General features: G+C 39.7%; 1 protein-coding gene across 1 annotated transcript in view; it reads left to right on the top strand.

The window, feature by feature from the left end:
• snx18a (sorting nexin 18a) overlaps positions 1–27768 on the top strand; it is a 99806-nt gene that overhangs the window by 11788 nt on the left and 60250 nt on the right. The window lies entirely within an intron of this gene.

Here is a 27768-nt window from a genome sequence, read left to right as displayed (position 1 = left end):
AGATCAAGCAACCACTCAATGTTGTCCAATAGGGAGGTGTCCTCTTCTCTGCTCTGCATGAACTCCTTTATTTCATCCAAAAGTGCCAAGAAAAGTTTCAAAATCCACCCTCTGCTGAGCCATCGGATCTCTGTATATAGCAACAGGTCTCCATATTATGCGGACAGCTCCTCCAAAAGCACCTTGAATGTCCTGTGTTGCTTGGCTTTGGTGCGAATGCTGTTGATGATTTTTACAACGGGCGTCATTACATGGTCAAACCCGGTCACTTTCGCACATATCGCCTGCTGGTGAATAATACAGTGGTAGTGTAAGAAAGGTGGGAAGTCTGGGTCATTCTTGCAATGCGCAATGAGGCCCGCACGGCATCCTACCATTGCCGGTGCGCCATCGGTAGTTACCGACACAAGCTTCTCCAGCGGCACTTTTTTCTCCACAAAGAAAGCTTTTACCGCGTTGTTGATGTCCACTCCCCGTGTAAATGTCCTCAGTGGTATCAGCGTGAGGAGCTCTTCTTTAGTAGAAAAATCTGCAAATACCATCCGAATAAACACCATTAGTTGAGCAGTACTGCTGCTGTCCACAGACTCATCACATTGGATGCTGAACCACCGACATGTACTTAAGTCCTTGTCCAGCTGCTCATTCAAGTTTTCGGACATAGCTGACACTCTTCTGGTCACTGTACTAGCCCCAAGTTGTACATCGGCTAGACTTGAGATGACATCTGACCGATATTTCTCGTCTTTAAAAACAGTCTCCGCGATTATCATCAAAGCCCCTTTAACAATCTTTCCATCAGAAAACGTCTTATTGTTTTTAATTTGATAATGTGTAGCTCTGAATGAAGCTTTGGTTGCCTTTTTGGACTTCTTCAGCGGTCTTGTGAAAAAAGACTGCTGCTTGGTCAAAGCGGCCTTTAACTCACGCTCTTTCTCTGCCCGAAGCGCACTCTTGGGGGTGGGGGGAAGGTGGAGTTTGTGTGGAAGCTGCCATGAGTGGTTTGATAGTGTCTTTCCACATTGTGCCGCTTTGAAATCGCCACCACAGCTCCACAAATGAGACACACACACTTATCTCGTATTGATGTAAAAAACAACTCTTCTTCTCAGTCTTTGTTAAAAATATGTTTTCTTTCTCTTCTCAGCCATGCTTTTTAGCTTGGTGTAATCATGGATGTTTTAGCAAAAGTGGGGTTAATTGTCATACACAGGTGACAGGTGAACTATGACCTCGAAACATACAAATGCATTGTTTTTATATGTATATTTTTTATTTTGATTACCACCATGAAATTTGCATGAAATTTGAATTTGCATAAGGCGCAGCATTAAAAATATATATATTTATATTTTTGGCGAACCACAAGGGCAACATACTATTTTTAGAACAAGTCAGAGGGCGACTGAGATGAAGTCAACGGGCGGCCGGGTGCCCGCGGGCATAGGGTTGGTGACCCCTGGTATAGTCCATTATTGTGTAAATCTACGTTTTGAGCATTGAATGATGCGATCTTGAAAAGTTTATTGTAGTCTCTGATATTTTGCCTGTAGTGTTTGTGGATTTCACTTTCTCCAAACAACAAATCATTCAATTCTCGTGGATACGCCTCTTCATTTGCGAGGCAACACTACTTTTCCCTGATGGCAACACAAATTTGACGATCTACAAGTCTCCAACTTAAACTTTAAAGCCTTACAATATCTACATACTTCTGACTTATCACCTATGTCCTTATATTTGATCTCGTTTTGCTGTTCCGTTATTTCACTGATTAATAATTTACGTTTGTTTGTGCTAATGCGATCTTTACTTTCTTTTTTTTTTGATACTTTCGAATTTTTCTACTTTCAAATTCTTTAACTTGTTCTGCATGTGTATCGCACCAACATTTTTTGTGCCTTTCGAATTCCACTGCTTTCATAATCTCTAACCTGCTCTGCATGTGTATCGCGGCAATGTTTTTGAACGTCTTTATGAAGTCTTTTATTTCTGACCCTGATTGGACCTACGAGGTTTTCAATTCCACTTGGTCCGGGCAACTTTACTTAGTTGTTGACGTGCCATCTAGAACATATAAAAATTTTTAAGAGCTGGGAGCGCATGAAGTGTGTTTGCCAAAAGCATTCCAACAACTGAGAGGTTAGATGTCCGTGATCTTGTTTTAAATTGTTTGTAAGTAAGGCGTGACATGCAAAAGTCACCATCTCACAGATCTTGCTTCCAATGGTTGTAAAGTCTAGTCTCGCGGGACGATAAAAGTGTCTTTCCGAGATTATCACGTCTCGACCCAAGATTTTTTTTTTTTATTATAATAGAGATATTTCAGTTATATTTATTTGCTTAGCAGACGCCTTTATCCCAAACCACTTACAAAAGAGGTCAACATAATCAAGTAAATATCAGTATGGGAGATTGTTTGGGGAAAAATGTTACAGGATAAGGTTACAAAATGGATAGTCAAAAGTGAAGACATCAGAGCAAAATGCAAGCAAGGTACAATTCCTTGGTTACAAAAACATCTAACATCAGGTAGACAGAAATTCACCAATCAAGAGAGTCCTCGACATTTCTTAAACACATTGAGGAGGTCAGCATTTCGAATGGAGGTGGGCAGCTCAGTCCACCAGCTAATAGGTACCGATTTAAACAGTCTGGTTTAAGATTTGATTCCACCAACGCTGCTCCTTAGCAAGAAGGAGCATAGGACTGTCATATAGACACACATATATAGGCATGCATTAAGAATTTGAGTTTAATACTGTACATGCTGCTACAGTGAGCTAATGTAGTAATGTGAAAAGAGAAGTGAAATGTGCCCACCTCGGTAATCGTCTGCAATGACTTGGTGACACATGCCAAAACTCCTGCTAGCAGTCTAGACATGACAAGTCCAAAACCTGGACCAGGAATTGTATTGTATACTCTATCAGATACTGTCATCATATGAATGTTGTATAGATGTACATTTCTTGTTTTTGTAATGTGCATGTAGGACACAGAAATTTGGGCAGGCACTGTGTTTCAGTGGTTAAAGGACAAGTTTTGTATTTTTCAAGTCAAAGTTATTTCTTCAAATACATGGCACAAATGATTTGCCACTTGAAATTGTATTCTGAACGTAAATGTTTTCTATAAATTTTTAAAAAATATCTTGCCTGCACTGATGCTTTGCAGTGGAGGCAATGGGGCACAGAACACCACCAGAAAACAAAGCTTAAAAACTTACTGATGAAGCGGCAAAAGTTTCAGTATATGAAAACTTTTTGTTTCCCATGCGTGTTTGTGACAACAAAAGGGATCTAGAAATAATAATTTTTTCACAAATTCCTGGTACTATTTTTCTTGTTGTAAGGATATGTTTTCTGTTCACTTGTTTGAGTTCTCACATATATACGGAAGTAAATTAAAACAAAACTAACCATGTAGCATGAAAAGTTTACTGTGATTTGGTCTGTTGGGAGGAATCCACCCCTGGTGGGTTTTTGTGCAGGAGAACTGAGTGCTGAACTTTCGTGCACAGCTGGCTTCTTTTAAAATAGTTGAATCTCATAATGTGGTGTTTTTTTGTTCAGAATACATATGTATAAACTATTTTACAATGTGTGTGTAAACGAAAGACATGGACCAATATTCAACAACTGTCTTAGCTTGAAAAATGAACGTATTTGGTAAGGTTTTGAAAAGCTTTTCCCTCAAGACACATAACCTCCATTGTAAAGCGTCAGCGTATCAAGAATTTTTTTTTTTTAATCTTTTGGAAAATGCTTAACTTTAGAACACAATTTCATGTTGCAAACAAATATATCCCATGTTTATGAGAAAATAACTTAGAATTACAATCTACCAAAATGTATTTTTAAGGCTTTGCTGTGTAAAGCATGAGCAACCTACCCTGAGGTGAAACACATAGCCTGTCAATGGTCTAAGTAGCCTCCTTAGTGCTGCATTTTTTCTCAAAAAAAACACTGCAATGTCTTCTTCTTTTTCGTCTCCTACTGTAAAACGTGCAAAACACTAAAAGTACAAAGCCAGAAGTGTAGAAAATATAATAATGATATAAATAATAATAATAATAATAATATGAACAACAATTGGCACATGTGAGAATTATAAGAGTGTCACTTTCAGAATCCCAGAATCCCTTTCGGTTTCACTGAAGATTTCATTTTCATTGCCTGAAGACAGATTCACTTTGTCATCACTGTTGATGAGAGGTGTTTCTTACGAGACGCCACTATGAAGCTAGGAGAAGACGTGTCTACACTGTTGCCTGGGTAATGCTTGGACCTGACGCTTATGCAAGGCATGCCTATACTGTTGACCAAGTAACGCTCGGCATTAATGCTGTTGGCACTTTTGCAGCCCGAGTAAACCTTGGGTCTTACACCGACACATGTCTATACTGTTGCCCTAATGACACTCTGGACTAACGCTGTTGGCACTGTTTTTACAGCCCAAGTAATGTGCAGGTGTGACACTAAGGAGGGTAAAGATCTAGTATCCTAGATTCAAATTCCAGCCCGTTTTGTTTTAACTTAGAATTTCCACTGGTTACTTTGGCCCTCAAATACATCTCAAAGACATGCAGGTGAGGTGAATTAGTGACCCTGTTTCCTGCTTCATGCCTGCCTCCTCACAACCCTAAATTGGTTAAAATGGTTAGAAGAATGGAGGGGATGGAAATGATTATTCTGTCTTCTAAGCATTAAGAACATTGGAAAGGTCTTTCATATTGAAACATGCTTTATGAAATAAACTTATTTTGCAATGTATTTCCTTGGATTTGCCAGGAGTTCTGTCAGCCTTCAATCTTCTGAATTCCACGCAGTGCCAGTTTTGCTCAAAAAATGCAAATGCATTTAAGTTGCACCAATTACCAAATTTAGTGCAATTGAGATTTGTGCAGTATTTATTTATTTGGTGATCAAAATACTTTTTCATCTGACTGACTGTATTCCTCAAGCCTGATTATTTGAACTTTGCTGCCTGCTTTTCATTAAGCACACACTCCAAGCTATATGTTTTTTAAAACAAAAACCATCTTGAAGTTAATTTTGCAGTTGGTACTCCACTACCAACGTTTACTGCCTTTACAGACTTTGATCATATTTGTCAGTCTTTGTGATTGTAAGGCAGGAGTCCGTGCTCTTTGCTCTGCCTTTGGTGTTTTCACATTTTAAATGAAGAGAACTCTGAGGGTCTGTAGATCACTATCTTCTAGACTTTTACACTGTGCTTGATTTTTCTCTTGCCAGATCAGTTGCTAAGTAAAATGAAGTCTATTTATTCGCTTTAGATAGAGGATGAACTGAACTGGAACCTATTGACCTGCTACCAGAAGTCTGGCAGGGTTATTTTTGTGGGCACAAATGGAGGTTTGTATTGGCTGTTTGTTCACAGCATTATGATTCCTTCTCATAAATGTAACAATTTTTGTGTCTTGAGTTTGAGTTTACTTCACTGTAGGTAAGCTTAGACAAACTGAAATGAAGACACTAATTTAAATTACAGGTTCTTTGCACTGGCCTCGTGCCACTTTAGTTCACAGCAGATCTTTCCTGTTATAATAATTTTCCTGTTCATGTTTTTATTGCTATGCAAACCATAAAAAAAAAAAAAAAATCTGATTCCTTGATTAAAATTAAAACTCAATTTCAAGTTCTATTTAGATTCTTAGATTGAGCTTGTGTGAGGATGCTCAGATTATTTTTTTTAAAAATGGTTTGTTTTACGTATCAAGTGATATAGCAGATTAGCATCAGTCAAATAAAACATGTGAGCAGAGCCACTGTGAGGTGTCATCTTTTGTTTTAGTGTGTGTGTGTTAGGGGCTATGACTATACAAATAACACAGTGGGATCTTACCAGAATAAAGTGTCTGCATGCTTTGCCAGAATGGGCTGGAAGTGATCACATGTTCAAAATCCTTCAGGCTTAATATATTACTGTATTAACAAAATATGGGTCACTCTGGAACCTCTACGCTGGTGTTCATTTGCATGTGCCTATCATTTCTGAGTGTTTCCTTGGTAAATGCACGTACTGTACCAGGTATTTGTTAAATGCAAATGAATGTTCTTTATAAATGATATGACAGTATTTTTGCTGGGATCTGTTTTTTCATCTTGTGAAATGTATTTTGTGTGCTTTTTTTTTTCTTTTTCTTTTTTTCTAACTTTCTCAAGCTTGTTTTAAAACCCATTGATATGAACTCTGTGGTCTTTAGATGTGGTCTGTCTAGCATACTAATAGAGCATTAAGTCTAGTCCTTCTGAGGGCCTGTATGACAATACTCAGGCACAGCTCTTTATCGTTATGGCTTAAGAGGCACACAGTTACTTCACTTCTGCTGTTCTCTGTTCAGTTTCTGCTTTCCTTTAAACTATGAATGCCCTGCCTTGTGGTCAAGTATAATCCTCTTATAAGTAACCCTTTAAATGACATGTTCCAGGATGTGAAGTTAAAAAGTTGCTTGAGAGCAATTTGACATAAGTTCAGTAGAACGTTTTATTGTACTGTATGTACAATGCTAAAATAATGAATCTTCAACAGTCATTTAACTGAGACTGATGGGGATTTTTACAATATAGTACAATCCAAAGGTGTAGTATAGGCCATAACCCAAGAAAACACTGCAAATCTTATACATTAAATTTGAAAATAATTCTCATTTACGTGTACATTTCATAAACACTTGGGTGAAAATAAGAAAATTGCCTTTGTGTTGAAAATTGTCCCCCTGTTCTAGTATTTTTCAATTGGCCTCACTTGGTTTTCGCTTGGTTATCCTAGTCGAATTTTTGACTGTTCACATTCTCCCTGTGTTTGCACAGACTCTCACCCAAAGATATATATTTTAGGTGAAATGGAGTGCCCAAAATTGGGCCGGAGTAATTAAATTACATACATTCTCAAACCTGCTTAATCTATAGTAATTCAGGACTGAATGAGCCCAATCTGGGTACAAACATTATTAACACATTAAAAGGCAGCCTACGAACAATCTAATGGTATTTTACTTAAATAAAATAATACATACATACAAAAAAAACAGATATGTGTGACTATGGAAGCTTATTCCTACCACCTCAAAAATAGAAAAAAGAAATGCTGCGTAGTTTTGCAGAAGTATAGCCTTTTTTCTGCTGTTGGTGTAACATTGTGCACACGTATGCTCTGGCAGTCTAGTGGCAGCTAGCAAGGAAGTGCATAGTGTACAATAAAGTAAAAAGAACTGAACAAATGTTCTAAGTATATATTTACACCTGCATGTGAGGGGAAAATTTAATTGGCTCAGTTTAGGGTCAGCCAGTGTCAGTGCTTAGTGCAGCAGCAGTTAGTGTGGGTAAGAGGCAAACACGGTGGACGGTATGCTGGTCCTTCGAAGTGCTCAGTCGCATAGAAGAAGAAAAGTGTGTACTGCTCGTAGTCCAGTAACAGAAGCCTATAAATAAAGTGTCAAAATAGTTTTCAACCATTTCCTATAGATATGTAGAAACAGTGTGATCTAGTAGTACAATGGCCGGTATTCATACCAGGAATCTTCACAGGCTCTCTTTGGGAATGAAACGGGGACAAATGTTGTTCACTTCACAGAATATAAAGGACTAAACATATTTATAAAACACAAGAAAACAATCACATTTGGCTGTTTATGGTCAGTTTTGTCTAGGTTGGTGGACTTTGGATTTAATAACAAATGCTGGCCAGTGAAACATGCCATTTTTCATCCAAAAGAAGAAATACATGGTTTGTAACAAATTATATTTTACTAGCCAACCCACGGCATAGCATACGCCGCATATAATTATGTATTGATGGGTGAACACTTCCTGAAAGACACAGTTGTCCAAATGGGGTTGGTTTTGAGGATACGACTGTAGGTGAATGAAAAGATGTAACTGGAGAGGGCAACATACAATACAGAGTTTTACATGCTGCATACAGCGATTCACATTGAAGTATAGACACTGCTAAGACCATGGAATACCCCTTGCAAACAGTTTTACATGCTGCATACAGCGATTCGTATCCGCGACAAACAAATTGTTTGCACGCTGCATACAGCGATTCACATCCGCGACAAATAGAATTCTTCTTAGATGGTGCTGTCGCGTCCACCCTTGCTCTCGAAGCATACACACTGCCTGGTCATGTGCCCACTCGAAAAAGCAACTAAAAGAGACCCACCCACCAACTGTAAGACCATGGGATACCCCTCGCAAACTGTTCTACACGCTGCATACAGCGATTCACATCCGCAACAAACTGTTTTACACGCCGCATACAGCAATTCACATCCGTGACAAACATGCCTCTTCTTAGATAGTCCTGCCGCGTCCACCCTCGTTCTCGAAGCATACACACTGCCTGGTCATGTGCCTGCTCGCAAGAGAAACTCACGGAGACCCGCCCACCAACTCTAAGACCATGGCGTGTAAAACAGTTTGCCATGGTGGATGTGGTCGTGCGTCATAACCGAAAAGAATACAGTGGAACCTTGGTTCACAACCATAATTCGTTCCAGAACTCTGGTCGTAAACTGATTTGATCGTGAACCGAAGCAATTTCTCCCATAGGATTGTATGTAAATACAATTAATCAGTTCCAGACTGTACGAACTGTATATAAATATATATTTTAAGTTTTTAAGCACAAATATAGTTAACTAAACCATAGAATGCACAGCGTAATAGTAAACTAAATGTAAAAACATTGAATAACACTGAGAAAACCTTGAACAACAGAGAAAACTAACACTGCAATAGTTTGCGCTATAGCGCTACCAACCGCTGGCTAAAAACACTTTTTTTTTTAATGAGTTTTAAGCACAGGGAAAAAATGAACATTTGAAAAAATCCATAATTTAATAAACACCAAGAAAAGTAACATCGCAACAGTGCACACTATGAACCAATCACTGTAAACAGAAGTGAAAACAAAATCAAGCCCAGTGCATTCTTTAACTGCCTTCCTAACTACCTGTGTGTGTGCCTCTGTCTCTCTCGCACTGCCTGTGTGTGTGCGTGGCTCTCTCTGGCACTGCAAGTGTGTATGCGCGGCTCTCTCTCGTGCAGCCTATGTGTGTGCCTCTGTCTCTCTGTGGCGCTGCCTGTGTGTGTGCACTGCTCTCTCTCTCGGGCTGCCTGTGTGTGTGCCCGGCTCTCTCTCTCTCTCTCGGGCTGCCTGTGTGCCTCTGTCTCTCTCTGGCACTTACCTGTGTGTGCGCGCGGCTCTCTCTCTCGCGCTGCCTGTGTGTGTGCGCGGCTCTCTCTCTCAGGCTGCCTGTGTGTGTGCGCGTGGCTCTCTCTCGGGCTGCCTGTGTGTGTGCGCGTGGCACTCTCTCAGGCTGCCTGTGTGTGTGCGCACGGCTCTCTCTCTCGGGCTGCCTGTGTGCCTCTGTCTCTCTCTGGCGCTGTCTGTGTGTGTGTGTGCGGCTCTCTCTCTCGCGCTGCCTGTGTGTGTGCCTCTGTCTCTCTCTGGCGCTGCCTGTGTGTGTGCGCGTGGCTCTCTCTCTCGCGCTGCCTGTGTGTGTGCCTCTGTCTCTCTCTGGCACTGCCTGTGTGTGTGCGTGGCTCTCTCTCGCGCTGCCTATGTGTGAACCGAGGTTCCACTGAGGTTGACTAATGAAAAGTCAACGTGGCTCAGAGGTGCATGTGGAGTCCAGCAGAGATGAACGTGAATGACGCCCGGTGTTGTGAGTTACTGCGTCCGAGTTGGTGGGCGTGGCTCTGTGAGTTGTCTTCGTATCCAATGGTCTTAGAGTTGATGGGCGTGGCTGTCTTGCGTGCTTTCCATGGGTGGCTACTTGTAGGCGGCTTAGTGAATTATATATATAGATAATAATCAACTATGCAACATATTTAGTTAGTTAGTTGTAAGTAATGAGTAATAAAATTAATTAAAACAAGTAATGTTCCCTGCCACTGAGTGCAAGGCAGGTAACCGTCTTAAGAAGATGCCAGTCCATCGCAGGGCCTACTCTCACTCAGAATCACACAGAGCCTAATCAGCACATTTCACTTAAACACTTGGTTTTTAAATGAAAATGCAGTATTGTGGACTTAGCCTCAGTGTGGTGGACAAGCCCCCATACCCTCCTCCTCCTTCTCCTCGATGGGGCACAGCAAATTTTGATATACTGGAGGATTCAAAGGGAAACTGTAGCTTTTAGCAAAGTAGGGAGTCGCATGTTTATGTGGCACAACTGGTGCAACACACGTTGGTGCAGTGTACTGGTTAGGCTAGCGAGTGTACAACCTGGTTGTGGGGTATTAATAGGATGGTTTATGGGGAGTTATCCATCTCTGGTTCAGTACCAGTTCTTAAGTCCGAAAGCTAGTATTGATACCAAAGTCAAAAGTTTAGTTTCAGCACGAGGAGGAAACAATCCAGGTGGAATGCCAGTCCATAAAAAGACACATTGACGCCTACCCTCACTCAGTAAAGGCTCATGTAAAGTGTCCTATCAGCCTATCCTGCTTGTCTTTGAGATACAAGAGTGATTTGGGTTGCATAAACCGGGAGCCAGCAGCTCAAGCACTCATTGACAGTCAGACAAATGAGAATTGCCAGTTAACGTGGCAAGCATGTCTTGAGGACTTTTAGTTAAAAAAAGAAGAGAGCTACAAACTCCACAGAGAATGTGACTGGGCAGGTTTATGGAGTTGTCAGGTGGCACTTAAAATCACTATAAACCTGAAACCTTTTTTCTTTTATTCTCCTTCTTCTTTTTTCATTTTACCCGATGATCACATGCTCAGACTGCAGCCGTGCTTTATCTTCCACTTGATTACCTCTCCATACCTGTAGTAAACAGTCATTTGTTCCAAGGTAACCACCATGTTAATTGGTCTCTGGAGGGTCAGTTTTCTTAGCCTTGGTTTTAAAGTATCTCAGATTATAAGGACAGAAACCTTAACCATAACCTGACAAATTTTTAAGCACATCTACTATGTCCTGCAACTTCTTCAGTTCACTTTTTGTGTATATTGCAGATTCATATGACTATTTAAGATTAAATTAGATTATATCAGCTTTACATGTGCTTTATGTTTTGTCCCACATGAACTCTACAGTGTGTTATTCCAGGAAAGCGTCTGATGATTGAACCTGGCCAGGTCATTGCTCTGTGTTTTCCTTTAGATCTTTCCTCTAAAAATATTTTAGATTTTGCAGACTAGCAGGTCATGCTGTGTGCATTCCAGTGTCATGATTCGAAATGGAGCATCTGTTATCAGGACTTTTTTTTTCAAGATGAGCTTAATTGTACCAAACAATACTTTGTATTTGAGAAGCAGCTCAAATTTAGAGCTGGTTAAAGGGTAAAATCTACAATTTTGGTTTCATATTTTATATGAGAAAGTGAGGTTTAGTTAATGCTGGTTAACTCATTACTACAGTGCAACCCCCAAATCCCACGGGTTACGTCTGTTTTACAGTAGTAATGATACTTCCTGATGCAGATTATATGACTTTCCCTTTCACTGTTTTTTGTTGGCTTTGTAATTTCTTCATATAGTAGATTTTTTGTGATCAATTTTTTATTAATAAAATCAGAAGGAGACCGCCAGGCCAGAAAAAGAAACAATCAATCTGTGCAATAAGCCCAAATGGCATCCCCCTTGCACCCCTCCTTCATCCCATGTTTTGAACCATACCAGCAGGAACATACACTAGTATGCTAGACCAAGGAAACAAGTGCACCATAAACGGTTTAAATTTTGAAGCAACAGAATCCCATTATATTATTTCTATAAAGAAGAAAAAGACGTCAAGGTATGCCCAATTATGTAAAACATTATTTGTCATTTTTCAAGATGTGAATGGTAGTTATGAAAATAGGTTTTACAGTATGTCTTTGAATGTAATGAACAGTCACCTTTATGTCTTTAAATCAGAAAGAATAAATCTAACCTCAGGAGACAACAACAACTAACACATTTTACTTTATTATTTATTCCATAAAAATAAACCAACAGGTGTTGAAAAAATGAGAACATCCTCACTGCCTACATGTCAACTAAGAAAATAATTAGAGGCAGGTGCTGCTAATCACGTGCGCTTTATTAGCTGCTGATCAGAATGGCTGCTAGCTCTGTGCAAAAGCAGAACCTTTGGCAGTTCAATCTGGGAATTCAGGTTTATAGTAACAGCAAGCCAAGGACAAAAGGCACCTGCGGTGATCTCAATTGTTGCTGCTTATCAGTCTGAGAAAGGGTGTGAGGCCATTTCCAAACATTCTGAAGTCCATTATTGTGCAGTTACCACACACTGCACATGTGCTCAGTAAAGACTGAGTTGTGGAGAGCCAAAGCTTTGTTTGTGAATGCCAGGAACCTGGCACGCATGCTGGAATTGATGGTGAAAGAGTCACAGACGGTCTGCACAGCCATGCTGTGATCTCTTTTATTGCTGTGGTGAACCATCTTTTTCATGCCTAAATGGGCGGGGGGGGGGGGGCCTCATTCTATTTTAATATAACAAATTAAAAAAAACCTTTCCATCACTAATTTTGATTGCACTTGGCATATGAATTACATTTACTTTCCATATATATATATATATATATATATATATATATATATATATATATATATATATATATATATATATATATATATATGTGTATATAATTTTTTTTTAATTTCATCTAGAGTTCTATCAAAGCACAAAAGAAGCTTTTTTTATAGTATGGTTCAATTTATTTATTTTTTTTCTAATTGTCAAAGTTCATCTGACAAACTACATTATTTTCTACTTTTGTTTTTTGTTTAAATCTGTATGAAATGATCCATACAGTACTTCAATGTAAATTACTCTTTATAATACAATTACATTGATTGATTGCAAAGTTCAATAATACAGTAATCCCTCCTCCATTGCGGGGGTTGCGTTCCAGAGCCACCCGCGAAATAAGAAAATCCCCGAAGTAGAAACCATATGTTTATATGGTTATTTTTATATTGTCATGCTTGGGTCACAGATTTGCGCAGAAACACAGGAGGTTGTAGAGAGACAGGAACGTTATTCAAACACTGCAAACAATCATTTGTCTCTTTTTCAAAAGTTTAAACTGTGCTCAATGACAAGACAGAGATGACAGTTCTGTCTCACAATTAAAAGAATGCAAACATATCTTCCTCTTCAAAGGAGTGCGTGTCAGGAGCACAGAATGTCACATAGATAGAGAAAACAATCTCTAGCAAACAAATCAATAGGGCTGTTTGGCTTTTAAGTATGCGAAGCACCGCGGCACAAAGCTGTTGAAGGCGGCAGCTCACACCCCCTCCGTCAGGAGCCGGGAGAGAGAGAGAGAGAGAGAGATAGAGAGAGACAGAGTTTGTTTTTCAGTCAAAAATCAATACGTGCCCTTCGAGCTTTTAAGTATGCGAAGCACCGTGCAGCATGTCATTTCAGGAAGCAGCTGCACAAAAGATAGCAACGTGAAGATAATCTTTCAGCATTTTTAGACGAGCGTCTGTATCGTCTAGGTGTGCAAACAGCCCCCCTGCTCAATCCCCATATGTTAGGATCAGAGAAAGTCAGCGCAAGAGAGAGAGAAAAGTTAGCAATCTAGTTTCTCAGCCATCTGCCAATAGCGTCCCTTGTATGAAATCAACTGGGCAAACCAACTGAGGAAACATGTACCAGAAATTAAAAGACCCATTGTCCGCAGAAATCCGCGAACCAGCAAAAAATCTGCGATATATATTTAAATATGCTTACATATAAAATCCGCGATGGAGTGAAGCCGCGAAAGGTGAAGCGCGATATAGCGAGGGATCACTGTATTCAATCAAGTACCTTAACTTACTGTATAGTATTTATCATGTACACAAATAAAGGTAGAGTAAATTGAGCAGGTAATTCAATCAACCAAACAACTCAAATAATATTTAATTTGAAACTAAACACATTGGGTCAAATGAAGTAAATGCCTTAATTCACATTGACCTTGAAGTCTATTATGTATGCTTATTTTTTTTTTCTTTTCATCATTCAGCATATACTGTGAGATGGCAAACATGCTGTCAGCTATTTTCAATTCTAAATTTCTTTAAGTGTGTGTGTATGCGTGCATGTGTGCATGCTCATGCTTTCATGTGTCTCTTTGTAGTTAAATAAATGATGTACAGTATGTCAAAAACTATGCAAATCAGTAGGCCTGTTCACATGACAGAAATGAAAAAAATCCAGTTAAATTAAAAAAATACCTACGACAGTTATTATTAAACATAGGTCAAACATTTTTTGAAGGATATGGAGGTATATACTGGACCAAACCAGACCGAAAACAATAGGCCTGGAGCCTGTAAGAAAACTAATATGATGCAACTTGTTTGAAGATGATATATTAATTCTTTTTCAGAAGTTATTTCACATAGGTCTCACGTTCAGGGCAGCTGCCTCAGAAACTGCTTGTACTAAATTTTGCTATTTGTTGCTAGGGTGTTATCATCCAGGAACTCTACACAATGAATAAAAAGCACAATTTCCAACGAAAATGGTCATTTTAAGATGTGAAAATCAATTAAAATGTTCTATAGACCCACACAGATACCATGCTAAAAATCAACATTTCTCAATGTTTTGAATGTTTGTAGAATCAGAATCTGAACTTAATTTGAATTTACTCCTAATTAGTTGACTGGACCGTTTGTCAGCTTGGGGTGTTGCTAACCAGGATCCTGAGTTGTTTTGTCATGTGTTGGGTGTGGCAACACACTGTACCATAGCATGCTCCCAGATCTGACCTGACCTGGCCTGGCCTGCCCTGCTATGGTCCGTTGTTGGTCTTCACAGACACCCATTGTATCAGAAAGTTTGTTATCTCTGTTCTCCATGTAAACAAAGACTAAAATAGTTTCTAGGCCATCCCTACAAACCACATGAATTAAGTTACATATAGAAAAAAAAATACTATTTTGCGTAGGGTATTCCTTTAAGCACCCTTACATATGGGTCTGTGTCCTGACCTTTTAGTAAGTGTCATTAAAGAGTATAATGTCTATACTTGAATGGAGGATGGGGGGGTACACTTTTTAAAATTCTTTTGATTAATTATTGTTTTTTGAACCCAATAAAGAGCTGCAACTAACCAGAGCCATTAACTTTCTTTTAATTGAATCTCTTACTTTTTACTTTGCGTACAAGGGCATCACAGTGCCACAATGCTACCACTACTGCTGTGCAGTGAGGAAACCTGTGTCTGTATGGGTTTCTTCCCACTGTCTAAAAACATGCAAGGTAGGTGAATTGGCAATTCTAAATTGGCCCTAGTGTGGATGGGAGGGTGTGTCTTTGCCCTGCGATGGACTGGTGCTATGTCCAGGGTTTGTTCCTGCTTTTCGCACTATGCTCGCTGAGATAGGCTCCTGCCTCCCCGCATGACAGTAGTCTGGATTAAGTGGGTTAGAAAATGAGTGGAAGGCAGCCATGCACAGAATTCACTCTAGCTCCATTTGTACAAAGCATTCAATTATTCAACTTAAAATCTTTTATCGAGCACATCTACCTCGTTTGAAAATGTCCAAAATGTTTCCAGGGCAAGATCCAACCTGCGAACGTTGCAATCGAGCTCTAGCCTTACTAGGCCATATGTTGTGGGTATGTACCAAATTAACATCATCCTGGAGAAATTTTTTTTTTTTAATATTTTTATTTTATTAATTTTCATTGTAATCATTCCATACAAATAGATCAATTTATAACACAACAAAATTGAAGACAAATCAAACCCCACCCCTGAGAAGGAGAGCTTAGCTAAAGGAAAATTGCTTGGGGCTTTTTAATAAGGCAACATTAAACAAAAGAAAGGGAGAAGTAAATATATATGTAAATAAGAGATGGAGAAGGGAATTAAATGCGGTAATAGTTATTTCTCTTATTCTAAAATAATATTGATTAAATCCTGCCAGGTTTTGAAAAAATTTTGTACAGATCCTCTAACTGAGAATTTGATTTTTTCCAATTTCAAATAATGTAAAACATCGGTTTCCCACTGACTTATCAGAGGAGAATTAGGATTCTTCCAATTTAACAAAATAAGTCTGCGTGCCAAAAGTGTAGTGAATGCAATCACCGTTTGCTTGTCCTTCTCCAATTCAAGTCCATCTGGAAGAACACCGAACACAGCTGTTAATGGGTTAGGAGGGATTGTGACCCCAAGGCTGTCTGAAAGGCACTTAAAAATTTTTGTCCAAAATGATGTTAGTTTGGTGCAGGCCCAGAACATGTGACCCAGTGAGGCAGGAACTTGGTTGCAGCGTTCGCAGGTTGGATCCTGCCCTGGAAACATTTTGGACAGTTTTAAGCGAGACAGATGAGCTCGATATATAATTTTTAGTTGAATTATTCTATGCTTTGCGCATATAGAACTCGAGTGAATTCTCTGCTTTGCTACCTTCCACTCCTATTCTAATATATTGATTAAGAGATCTTCTTCCCAATGTCCTCTTGGATCTTTGAAAGGTAGGGACTCTAATAAGATTTTATATAATGCGGAAATAGTGTTTAATTCCTCGAAATTGAGCAGTATTTTTTCCAGCATTGTGGAGGGTGCGAGGTGGGGGAAATTGGCAATTTCTGTTTAACAAAATTTCTAATTTGAAGATAGTGAAAGAAATGTGTAGCTGGGAGGTTGAATTTTGAACGTAATTGTTCACAAGATGTAAATATGTTGTCTATATAAAGATCTCTGAGCATTTTAATCCCAAAACTTTTCCAGGTATTAAAAACTGGATATACTTGGGAAGGTTGAAAGAGGTGGTTCTCTTGCAGAGGTTTATGCACCCAATGTTGATGATAAGGAATTCATGCAAAATCTATTTGCATCCATTCCCAATGTGAACACTCAAAAAATTATAATGGCTGGGGACATTAATTGTGTTCTAAATCCACTCTTAGATAAGACTCCTGTGACAGGGGGGACGATATCTAATACTGCAAAGACAATTACACAGTTTTTAAATGATCACAACTTATCAGACCCCTGGAGGTTTCTTAACCCAAACTCAAGAACATATTCGTTCTACTCACCAGTGCATTATAGCTACTCAAGAATTGATTATTTTTTTATAGATAATAATTTCCTCCCTACAATTAAATCATGCAGATATGACACAATTGTTATCTCTGACCATGCCCCTCTAGTCTTGGAGCTAAAATCATTAAGCCCCTCACACTCACCTCGTAGATGGCGTCTTAACCCTCTTTTAATGGCAGATGAGAACTGCACAGAATTTATATCCAAACAGATCAGCTTCTTCCTAGAGACAAACACGTCCACAGAGGTTTCTGCAGGAACACTCTGGGAAACTCTAAAGGCCTTCTTAAGGGGACAGATTATTTCATATCTTTCCCACAGAAATAAATTAGAAACCAAGAAAGTGTCAGAGCTAAGAAGTGAAATTACTAGAATAGATGAAGAACAAGCCAGGCGTCTAAATGAAGTTCTCCACAGGAAAAGGCAGGCCCTGCATACAGAACTTAACATCTTAACAACTAAAGAAACTGAACAACTTATTTATAAGTCTAGACATCATTACTATGAACACGGAGAAAAAGCTAATAAGCTTTTAGCCCAACAAATTCACAAACAAGAAGTTCGCAATGCAATACCAGTAATCACCAACAATAATGGAGAAGGAATTATTGACCATAAAAATATAATGCACACATTTAGAGATTATTATAAGTCTTTATATTCTACTGAGCCCAAAGACAACACACAATCTAATGCATTTCTGGATACATCACAGATACCACAAATAGATGCTTTAAGTGCTGAGGAACTGGATAAACCTCTAACGCTAACAGAATTACTAGACGCTATAAAGTCACTACAAAGCGGGAAATCAGCAGGCCCTGATGGTTACCCCGTAGAATTTTATAATAAATTCTCCACTCAGCTAGCTCCCCTCTTATTGGCAACATTTACAGAAGCTACAGACAACCAAATACTACCTCAAACATTTCGACAAGCATTAATCACCGTCTTTCCTAAACAAAATAAGGACTTGTTACAATGTGCATAATACAGACCAATTTCACTCCTGAATAATGATGTTAAGATACTCTCAAAAATCCTAGCTAGAAGGATGGAGAAAGTGCTGCCCTCGGTAATATCACAGGATCAAACTGGATTTATTAAAGGCCGACACCTATCTTCCAATCTCCGATGCTTGTTTAATGTTATATATTCACCGGCAAAATCAAACACCCCAGAGATATTACTATCATTAGACGCAGAAAAAGCATTTGATATGATTGAATGGAACTACCTTTTCACTGCATTGGAGAAATTTGGGTTTGGCCTGAATATTTGTGCATGGATCAAACTACTGTATACCAATCCCGAAGCTTCAGTTTGTATTAATAACATTTGCTGAGACTACTTTAAACTAGAACGTGGTACCAGACAAGGATGTCCCTTGTCGCCACAGTTGTTTGCAATCGCTATTGAACCACTGGCGTTTCACTGCCGAAATTCTTATCAGATAAAGGGGATTGTCAGAGAAGGACTGGAACAGAAAATTTCTCTATATGCCGATGATATGCTCTTGTATATGTCAGACCCAGAAAACACTGTCCCTGCTGTTTTAACAGCACTAACAGAATTTCAAAAGATATCTGGTCTTAGAATTAATCTTAATAAAAGTATACTCTTTCCAGTGAATTCACAAGCATATAATATTAGATTAGACACCCTACCTTTTACCATAGCAGATCAGTTTAAATACCTAGGGGTAAATATCACAAGTAAACATAAAGCTCTTTATCAACAAATTTTTGCCGTCTGTATGGAAAAAATTAAGCAAGACTTGCATAGATGGTCAACCCTTCATCTCACTCTAGCCGGAAGAATTAACATTGTTAAGATGAATATCCTTCCTAAACTTCTCTTTTTATTTCAAAACATTCCAATATATATCAATAAATAGTTTTTTAAACAGTTAGATTCAACAATAACCTCTTTCATTTGGAACTCAAAACACCCACGTATCCGAAGAGCGACCCTACAAAGACCTCAGGCAGAAGGTGGCATGGCTTTACCTAATTTTCAGTTTTATTACTGGGCAGCAAACATACAAGCCATAAAAACCTGGACACAAATAAATGAACATACACAGGCTTGGCTCGCAATAGAAGTAAAATCCTGTAGTACTTCTTTATACTCCTTGCTGTGCTCTCCAATAAATGCAAGTTATCGCAAATATACTAACAACCCAATTGTGCTTTACTCACTCAGAATATGGAACCAAATTAGAAAACATTTTAAGATGGAAAATCTTTTATCAGTGGCACCTGGAGAATTTTTTTTTAAATGCCTATCAAACAGCCTTGGTGTCACAATCCCTCCTAATCCATTAACAGCTGGGTTTGGTGTACTCCCTGATGGGCTTAAAGTGGAGAAAGACAAACTAACTCCAATTGCCTTCACTTCACTATTAGCACGTACACTTATCTTGCTCAACTGGAGAAATCCTAACCCACCTCTTAAGTCAGTGTGTAACTGATGTTATATACTATTTTATATTGGAAAAAATGAAATTCTCACTTAGAGGATCTCTTCAAAATGTCTTTAAAACCTGGCAAGATCTAATCAATATTATTTTAGAATAAGCATTTATATTGGGGAGAAGGACTCCTTTCCCTCTTTACTGCTCTCAAAGTTTTACTCTGGCTGTTGGCCTTCCTGTCTTTCTCATGGGCGGGGGTTGAAGTGAATTTAGTTTGGAATGTTACATGCCTTTAATACTAGGGTGTTGTACCGTGTTAGCCATTATGAATGTAGAGAAAAGCCAAGCAAAATGACACCTTTTATTGGCTAACTAAAAAGATTACAATATGCAAGCTTTCGAGGCTTGCCTTTAATAAATTCAATAAAATTAAAAAAAAAAAAAAAAAAAAAAAAAAAAAGAAAAGAAAATGGTATGACTTTCCCTACATGTTTGTAGGTGTGTACTATATAGGGTAGAAGGGTCAGATTTTCACTTTAGGCTTTGAGTGGGATTACATAGATAGATAGAGATAGATAGATAGATACCTTATTAATCCCAATGGGAAATTCACATTCTTCAGCAGCAGCATACTGATACAATAAATAATATTAAATTAAAGAATGATAATAATACAGGTGAAAAAAAAAACAGACAATAACTATGTATAATGTTAAATATTAACGTTTACCCCCCCTGGTGGAATTAAAGAGTCGCATAGTTTGGGGGAGGAACGATCTCCTCAATCTGTCTGTGGAGCAGGACAGTGACAGCAGTCTGTCACTGAAGCTGCTCTTCTGTCTGGAGATGACATTATTTAGTGGATGCAGTGGATTCTCCATAATTGATAGGAGCCTGCTGAGCGCCCTTCGCTCTGCCACAGATGTTAAACTGTCCAGCTCCATGCCAACAATAGAGCCTGCCTTCCTCACCAGTTTGTCCAGGCGTGAGGCGTCTTTCCTCTTAATGCTGCCTCCCCAGCACACCACTGTGTAGAAGAGGGCGCTAGCCACAACTGTTTGATAGAACATCTGCAGCATCTTATTGCAGATGTTGAAGGAAGCCAGCCTTCTAAGGAAGTATAACCGGCTTTGTCCTTTCTTGCACAGCGCATCAGTATTGGCAGTCCAGTCTAATTTATCATCCAGCTGCACTCCCAGATATTTATAGGTCTGCACCATCTGCACACAGTCACCTTTGATGATCACTGGGTCTATGAGGGGTCTGGGCCTCCTAAAATCCACCACCAGCTCCTTGGTTTTGCTGGTGTTCAGGTGGTTTGAGTCGGACCATTTAACAAAGTCATTGATTAGGTCCCTATACTCCTCCTCCAGCCCATTCCTGATACAGCCCACGATAGCAGTGTCATCAGCGAACTTTTGCACATGGCAGGACTCCGAGTTGTATTGGAAGTCCGATGTATATAGGCTGAACAGGACCGGAGAAAGTACAGTCCCTTGTGGCGCTCCTGTGTTGCTGACCACAATGTCAGACGTGCAGTTCCCAAGACGCACATACTGAGGTCTGTCTTTAAGATAGTCCACGATCCATGCCACTAGGTATGAATCTAATCCCATCTCTGTCAGCTTGTCCCTAAGGAGCAGAGGTTGGATTGTGTTGAAGGCGCTAGAGAAGTCTAGAAACATAATTCTTACAGCACCACTGCCTCTGTCCAAGTGAGAGAGGGATCGGTGTAGCATATAGATGATGGCATCTTCCGCTCCCACCTTCTCCTGATATGCAAACTGCAGAGGGTCAAGGGCGTGTTGAACCTGTGGCCTAAGGTGGTGAAGCAGCAGCCTCTCCATGGTCTTCATCACATGTGATGTCAGAGCAACAGGCCGAAAGTCATTCAGCTCACTAGGACGTGATACCTTTGGGACTGGGGTGATACAAGATGTTTTCCAAAGCCTCGGGACTCTCCCCTGTTCCAGGCTCAGGTTGAAGATGCGCTGTAGAGGACCCCCAGCTCCGATGCACAGACCTTCAGCAGTCGTGGCGATACTCCATCTGGACCCGCTGCTTTGCTGGCACGAAGTCTCCTCAGCTCTCTGCTCACTTGCGCTGTTGTAATTATGGGTGGGGATGTCTTTCTTATGCTGGTATCAGCAGAAGGATGTGTGGAGGGTGCAGTACTCCGAGGTGAGAGTGAGAGTGGGTTAGGGTGGTCAAACCTGTTAAAAAAGTTGTTCATTTGGTTTGCTCTCTTCACGTCTCTCTCAATGGTGGTACCCCCGCTTCGAGCTGCAGCCAGTGATGATCTTCATCCCATCCCACACTTCCTTCATGCTGTTATTCTGCAACTTCTGCTCCAGCTTTCTCCTGTACTGCTCCTTCACCGCCCTGAGTTGGACTCGGAGTTCCTTCTGCACGCGCTTGAGCTCATGCTGATCACCGTCTTTAAAAGCCCTTTTCTTCTGATTCAAAAGGCCCTTGATGTCACTTGTAATCCATTGCTTGTTGTTAGCATAGCAGCGTACTGTTCTTACTGGAACTACAATGTCCATACAGAAGTTGATGTAGTCAGTAGTGCAGTCAACAACTTCCTCAATGTTCTCACTATGAGATCCCTGCAGGATATCCCAGTCTGTAGTTCCAAAACATTCTCTCAGAGTATTCTCAGCCTCCGGAGTCCACTTCCTGAATGATCGTGTGGTTACAGGTAGGACTCTAACTTTTGGTTTATAGTGAGGCTGAAGCAGAACCAGGTTATGATCTGCTTTCCCAAGCGCAGGCAGCGGGGTGGCGCTGTATGTGTCTTTAACGTTTGCATAAAGTAAATCAATAGTCTTATTTCCCCGGGTGTTACAGTGCACATACTGGGAGAATGCAGGTAATGTTTTGTCCAGCGTCACATGGTTAAAGTCTCCAGCGATTAGCACAAGAGCCTCAGGGTGCTGCGTTTGTAACTTAGCAACAGCGGAATGGATGATGTCACTCGCTGACTCCACGTCTGCCCGAGGAGGAATGTATACAATAACAACAATGACATGTCCAAACTCTCTGGGCAAATAGTAGGGACGTAAACTTACGGCCAACAGTTCGATATCCCTGCAGCAAGTGGAGATTTTGACGTTAACATGTCCAGAGTGACACCACCGTGTATTAACATAGAGAGCGAGTCCTCCTCCTTTGTGCTTACCACAGGTACTTGCATCTCTGTCCGCTCTAACTGTGCTAAACCCGGGTAGCTCTACGTTGGCATCTGGGATGGTGTTATTTAGCCAGGTTTCGCAAAAACACAACAAACTGCATTCTCTGTAGGTCCGTACATTTTTCACCAGCGCAGCCAGTTCGTCGATCTTATTTGAGATTGAGTTTACATTCCCCAGAATCACAGAAGGCACCGAAGGCTTGAAACGCCACTTTCTTGCAAGCCGCTTCTTTTTTTAGCTTAGTGCCGGCTCTGCTGCCACGATATCGCCTTCTTACCTCGTCGGGTAAATATGGAACCACACCGGCACTGGCATTTGTTCTCAGCGCCCGAAGTTGAGTACTTGAATAGACGAGTCTCGGCGTGTTAAAATCCATGCCCACGTTGTAAAAGTAAGTGTGTCCAGGGAAGGAATCCACATAAAATAAAGTGGTAGGAGTGATCAATAAATAAAAATAGAAAAATAAAAGTAGAAAAGTACACATACATATACAGTCATACACGGAGCTGCTGAAAAGGCTGCCACTCACGGCAGTGCCGGATGCACATGGTTTAGGCATCCGATCTTCACTGGGTGTTGCTTTTAAAGGCCATTGCTTACAGTATAGCAGACTGCTGCAACCAGAATACAGTGAAATTGTGCAGCAAGTCTGTAAAGTAAGCAATTTTTGTAAGCAGAGAGCAACCAGAAACAACAGATAACAGGAGTCCTTTTGTTTATAGTCAAAACTAATTTAAAGATTGAAAGGCGAGAGAGCACAGTGACATCAGACTGTTTACTATACCAGTCAGATGAAAAATGCTGATCCTGTGATGAGACTTTTGTGAAATGTACACCAATGCAGCAGCTATTTCTCTGAAACTGACAGGGCTTAGTACTGCTGAGAATAAGACTTAAAATACAATACAGTACAATTTATTTTTATAAAATACTGAGCTGGTTGTTGATCACACTTGTGAATACCTAAAGTATATAGATTACATGTTTCAACAAGGCTCTTGTCACAGATTTTCAAGTGTTTAGATTTAGAAAATGGCAGTGAATCTTTGAAACCAGAGGGCTATACTGCCATTTATTACACGCTGATCTTGCCCTATTCAGTCAGAGAAAGGGCACCTCTAACAGAGAGGAATCTCATGAAAAATATTTTCCCTATTGACAGATGCATATTTCTGGCTGCTAATTGGAAATAATGCCTCCCACACTAGTATACTAAAGGTTGTGAAAATGCTCCTTTCTAGTTAGTAGTCCAAACATTGCAGATTGTGAATGTACTTTTTCAGGTCTAAACATCATCATTAGTAACATGACGACCCACTTAATGGTTAGAGCAATGGTTTACTTTGTGACAAATTCAGTGTGGTGTAGTTAGTGGTGTAATCTGTTCTTGCATTTCCCTTTGTAGTTTGTATTAGTATATTGTATTTCTGAGTTGGCCATGATAGACTGGACTTGTGTTCTGTTTTGTGTATTGTATTTACCCACATTCTTTGACACTCATTGTATGCCCAACCTACCTGGAAAGGGGTCTTTCTCTGAATTGCCTTTCCCAAGATATGTTCCATTTTTTTCACCCTACAAAGGTGTTTTTGGGAGATCTTTCTTGTCTTAGGGAGTTAGGCCTCGGGGGCTGTACAAAAACAGGACCTGTTAAAACCCATTGCACCATTCCTTGCGTGGTTTTGGGCTATACAAGAAATAAATTGGTGTTGTTAATAGTCCAAGGTTGACCAACTGGCTGCTCATCTAAAGTGGTATTTGACTGTAAAGGGCACATTGTACCTCAGAATAACAAAGGTAACAGTGATGATGTTTTTGACAGAGAAACTAATTTGTAGGATCAAAATTAGGTCTGAAAACAAAAGTGAAAATATCATATTAATGCAGTATTCAGTTAATTTGTTCATTTTTGTATACATTGCAGTAAGGTGATATAAGGTTTAAAGGCCATTTATTTAATAAAACATTCTCTTCCAAGAGGCTAATTGCCTTTTTTCTATTGCAGTAGAAAATGAAGTGTTACGCACTTGTCTACAAGAATTACTTTCTAAATAAACGTAGCTGTAAAGCGTTGCAGATAACCCCCCAGCCCATATGTAAAGCTGGACTATCAGGTTTGGGAAATTGCTACTTTAGCAAACTACCATATACACGTTCACCTCTGTGAAGTACTTTCAGGGCATAGAGATATATATTCAAAGTGCAGTTTAATAGATTAGCAAAGACAATACTTTTCTTGTGCAACTCCTGTACTGAAATGTAACTAAGGTGTGTTAGAGGAATACAGGATATGCTGTATGGCACAATCTGCTAATGCTTGATTCCAGCATGCTCTGCACCATGTGTTATATTTTTACACATGTGGACAGCTAATTTATTACATTACTGTGTTAATCATTTACTCTAAATTTTGTTATCAAGTCTTGCTTTTACAAAGTCAAACAGTTCCTTGAAGCCCTTCACATCATTGACGCATGACTGAATCACTTATATGATTATACAATTCAGAGGAGTTATGTGACAGTTTTGCAGATTATTATTGTTTATCATTGTTATTTAGGACAGTGATTTTCAGTGAATATGGAATAAAACAGAATTAGCAGTAACGTAACATAACCATCCAGCTTTCCCTTTTTTACCCTGTTTATCCAGTTTGTGAATAGCCCATATTAAATTTATGTAAGCTCATATTAAATTTATGTAAGAGCTGGGGGTGTGTATTACAGTATTAGACTGTTACCCCATTCAAGGCTGACTCTGTCTTGAGCCTGGTGTTTCTGACAATAAGCTACAGCTGCCTGTAGACCCCATAATTGAAAGAAAAAGTTCAGAAAATGATACGAAGTAAAGCACTAAGACTGGGTGGTTTGTTGGAAAGACAGCGAGACTATGAAATACAAAGTTGCCACTTTCAACCTTTGCGCCCAGTATGCCCGCAACTTAAGAGCCAAGCAAGTGAAACCTTCAGTGTTGTTGATTACCAGTCTATACCAATACAGTTATTTAGGTTGGTCTGTTCATATTAATAATGTGAATGGCTGGCTTGATGCTAAATGTAAAATTAATTGGTCTTGCACATTGGGATTAAGTGGGCTCAGAAACTGATGAATGGAAGCATGGTTTGGAAATGAAATGAGCAAACATTTATGACAGATTGTGACATTTGTACATATCCTGTACCACTCTTATTCATTTCTCTGTCATTCCCGACTTCCTCATACATTACTACAATTCCTCTCTAGGCACCTTGTCATATGCTTTCTTCAAGTCAACAAAGACACAATGCTCAATATACTCTCCTCACTTGTGAGTACGTTTCCATCTTTCCCAGCATGGTCCCTCTGTCTAGTCAATTGGTACAGGTCTTTTTTTCCCTCCTTAGTGTCCAACCTCTGAAACAACTCATCATACTCCTTTTCTTTAGCCTTCGCCACCTCTCTCTTCACCTTATGCCTTATCTCCTTGTACTCTTGTCTATTTTCTGCATCTCTCTCACTATTCCACTTCTTCGCCATCCTCTTCCTCTGTATACTCTCCTGTACTTACCAATTCCACCACCAGGTTCTTTTTCCTTCTTCCTCTGTCCAGATGTCATGCCAAGCACCCTTCTTGTTGTCACCCTTACTACTTCTGCTGTAGTTCCCCAGCTGTCAGGTAAGTCTTCACTGCCATCCAGTGCCTGTCTTACCTCCACCCTGAACTCAACCTTAATTTAAACCAATTGCCAAAATAATGTAGAGAGAATGCTAGGAGGTTGCCTGGCCTACACACCACACTCCACTGGGCAGGTTTGGAATCACCAGTTAACATAATTCTAAACTGGTCTTGCTTGAGTGTAACTGAGGATGTGCTCACGAGTAGGCTCTGTGATGGAGAGGTCAGGAGAGTCGTAGTAAAATGTGACACTTTGTTTTGGGTAAACGTCATTCATAGAGCATACGATTAAAAGACTGTTTACGTGGTAAACAAAGCTACAATTTATGTAGTATATACAAAATGTTTAATTAGATGTTACAATTGTAGCATTATGGTGTGCATAATTAAAGAATAGCAAAATAGTACAGTGTAGAAGGTGAGCCTCCTGAGATTGACATTATGGCAGTGATGGGATTAATAGGTATTGGTCAGATTTACAAATTAAGCCAAAATATTCCCCTATTTCATATTAAATAAATTCCCTTCTAGGAATATTAAGATAGCGGTGGCTATTGTTGAGAGTTCACTAGTCTGTATTATAAAAGGAAATCCTGGGACGAGACTTTCTTGGAGATAATTTCAGGTCCCGCGAGACGAGACTTTTTGGCAAGAGATTTTGACAAGTTCCGCTCTCCTCTCAAACATTTACAACCACACCCACGGTCCAATCACTTCTCATTCGTGTGAATGCTATTGTCAGACACAGTTCCTGCGCACTCTGCTCCAAGCGGGGTTGGAAATAAAAGACAAAAGAGTAGAACACAAAGTAGAACATCATAAAGAGGTTCAAAACGTTGGCGCAATACACTTGCAGAGCAAGTTAGAGATTATGAAAGTACTAAAATTTGACAGTCTCAAAAAACTGATAGTAAAGATCGCATTATCGCTAACAAACGGAAATTATTACTTACTGAAATAATGGAACAGCGAAAAGAGATTGAATATATGGACATAGGTGATATGACAGAAGTATGTAGATACTGTTTGGCTTTAAACTTTAAGCTGGAGACTTGTAGATCGTCTAATTTATGTTGCCATCAGGGAAAAGTAGTGTTTCTTCCCAATGAAGAGGCGTATCCGCGAGAATTAAAAGATACATTGTTTGAAAGTGAAATCCACATACGCGAGCAGCAGAGACGTGAAGTGGCTGGTGTGTAGTGCAGGCCGGGGGGTTGGCGAGCATAGCAAACAGGGGGCAAAGCCTCTTAGTTTAATAAAAGATTAATGAGCATGGCACATGCTGTGTTTTTCTTGTCCCCTGCAGCACACTGCTTTCTGCACAAGTCCATTTTTGATTATTTGTGTTTTGAATGTTGCTGCTGGCTCCTCCAGCCGCCTTCTAGCTGTCTGGTGACATGTGTCCTGTGTTGCTGTAGTTTAATTTATGCTGAAGGTTTTCCATGTAGATGTCA

The sequence above is a fragment of the Erpetoichthys calabaricus genome, chromosome 7 (assembly GCF_900747795.2).
Source record: "Erpetoichthys calabaricus chromosome 7, fErpCal1.3, whole genome shotgun sequence".
Classification (NCBI taxonomy): domain Eukaryota; kingdom Metazoa; phylum Chordata; class Cladistia; order Polypteriformes; family Polypteridae; genus Erpetoichthys; species Erpetoichthys calabaricus.
This window is presented reverse-complemented; position numbering and strand designations above follow the sequence as displayed.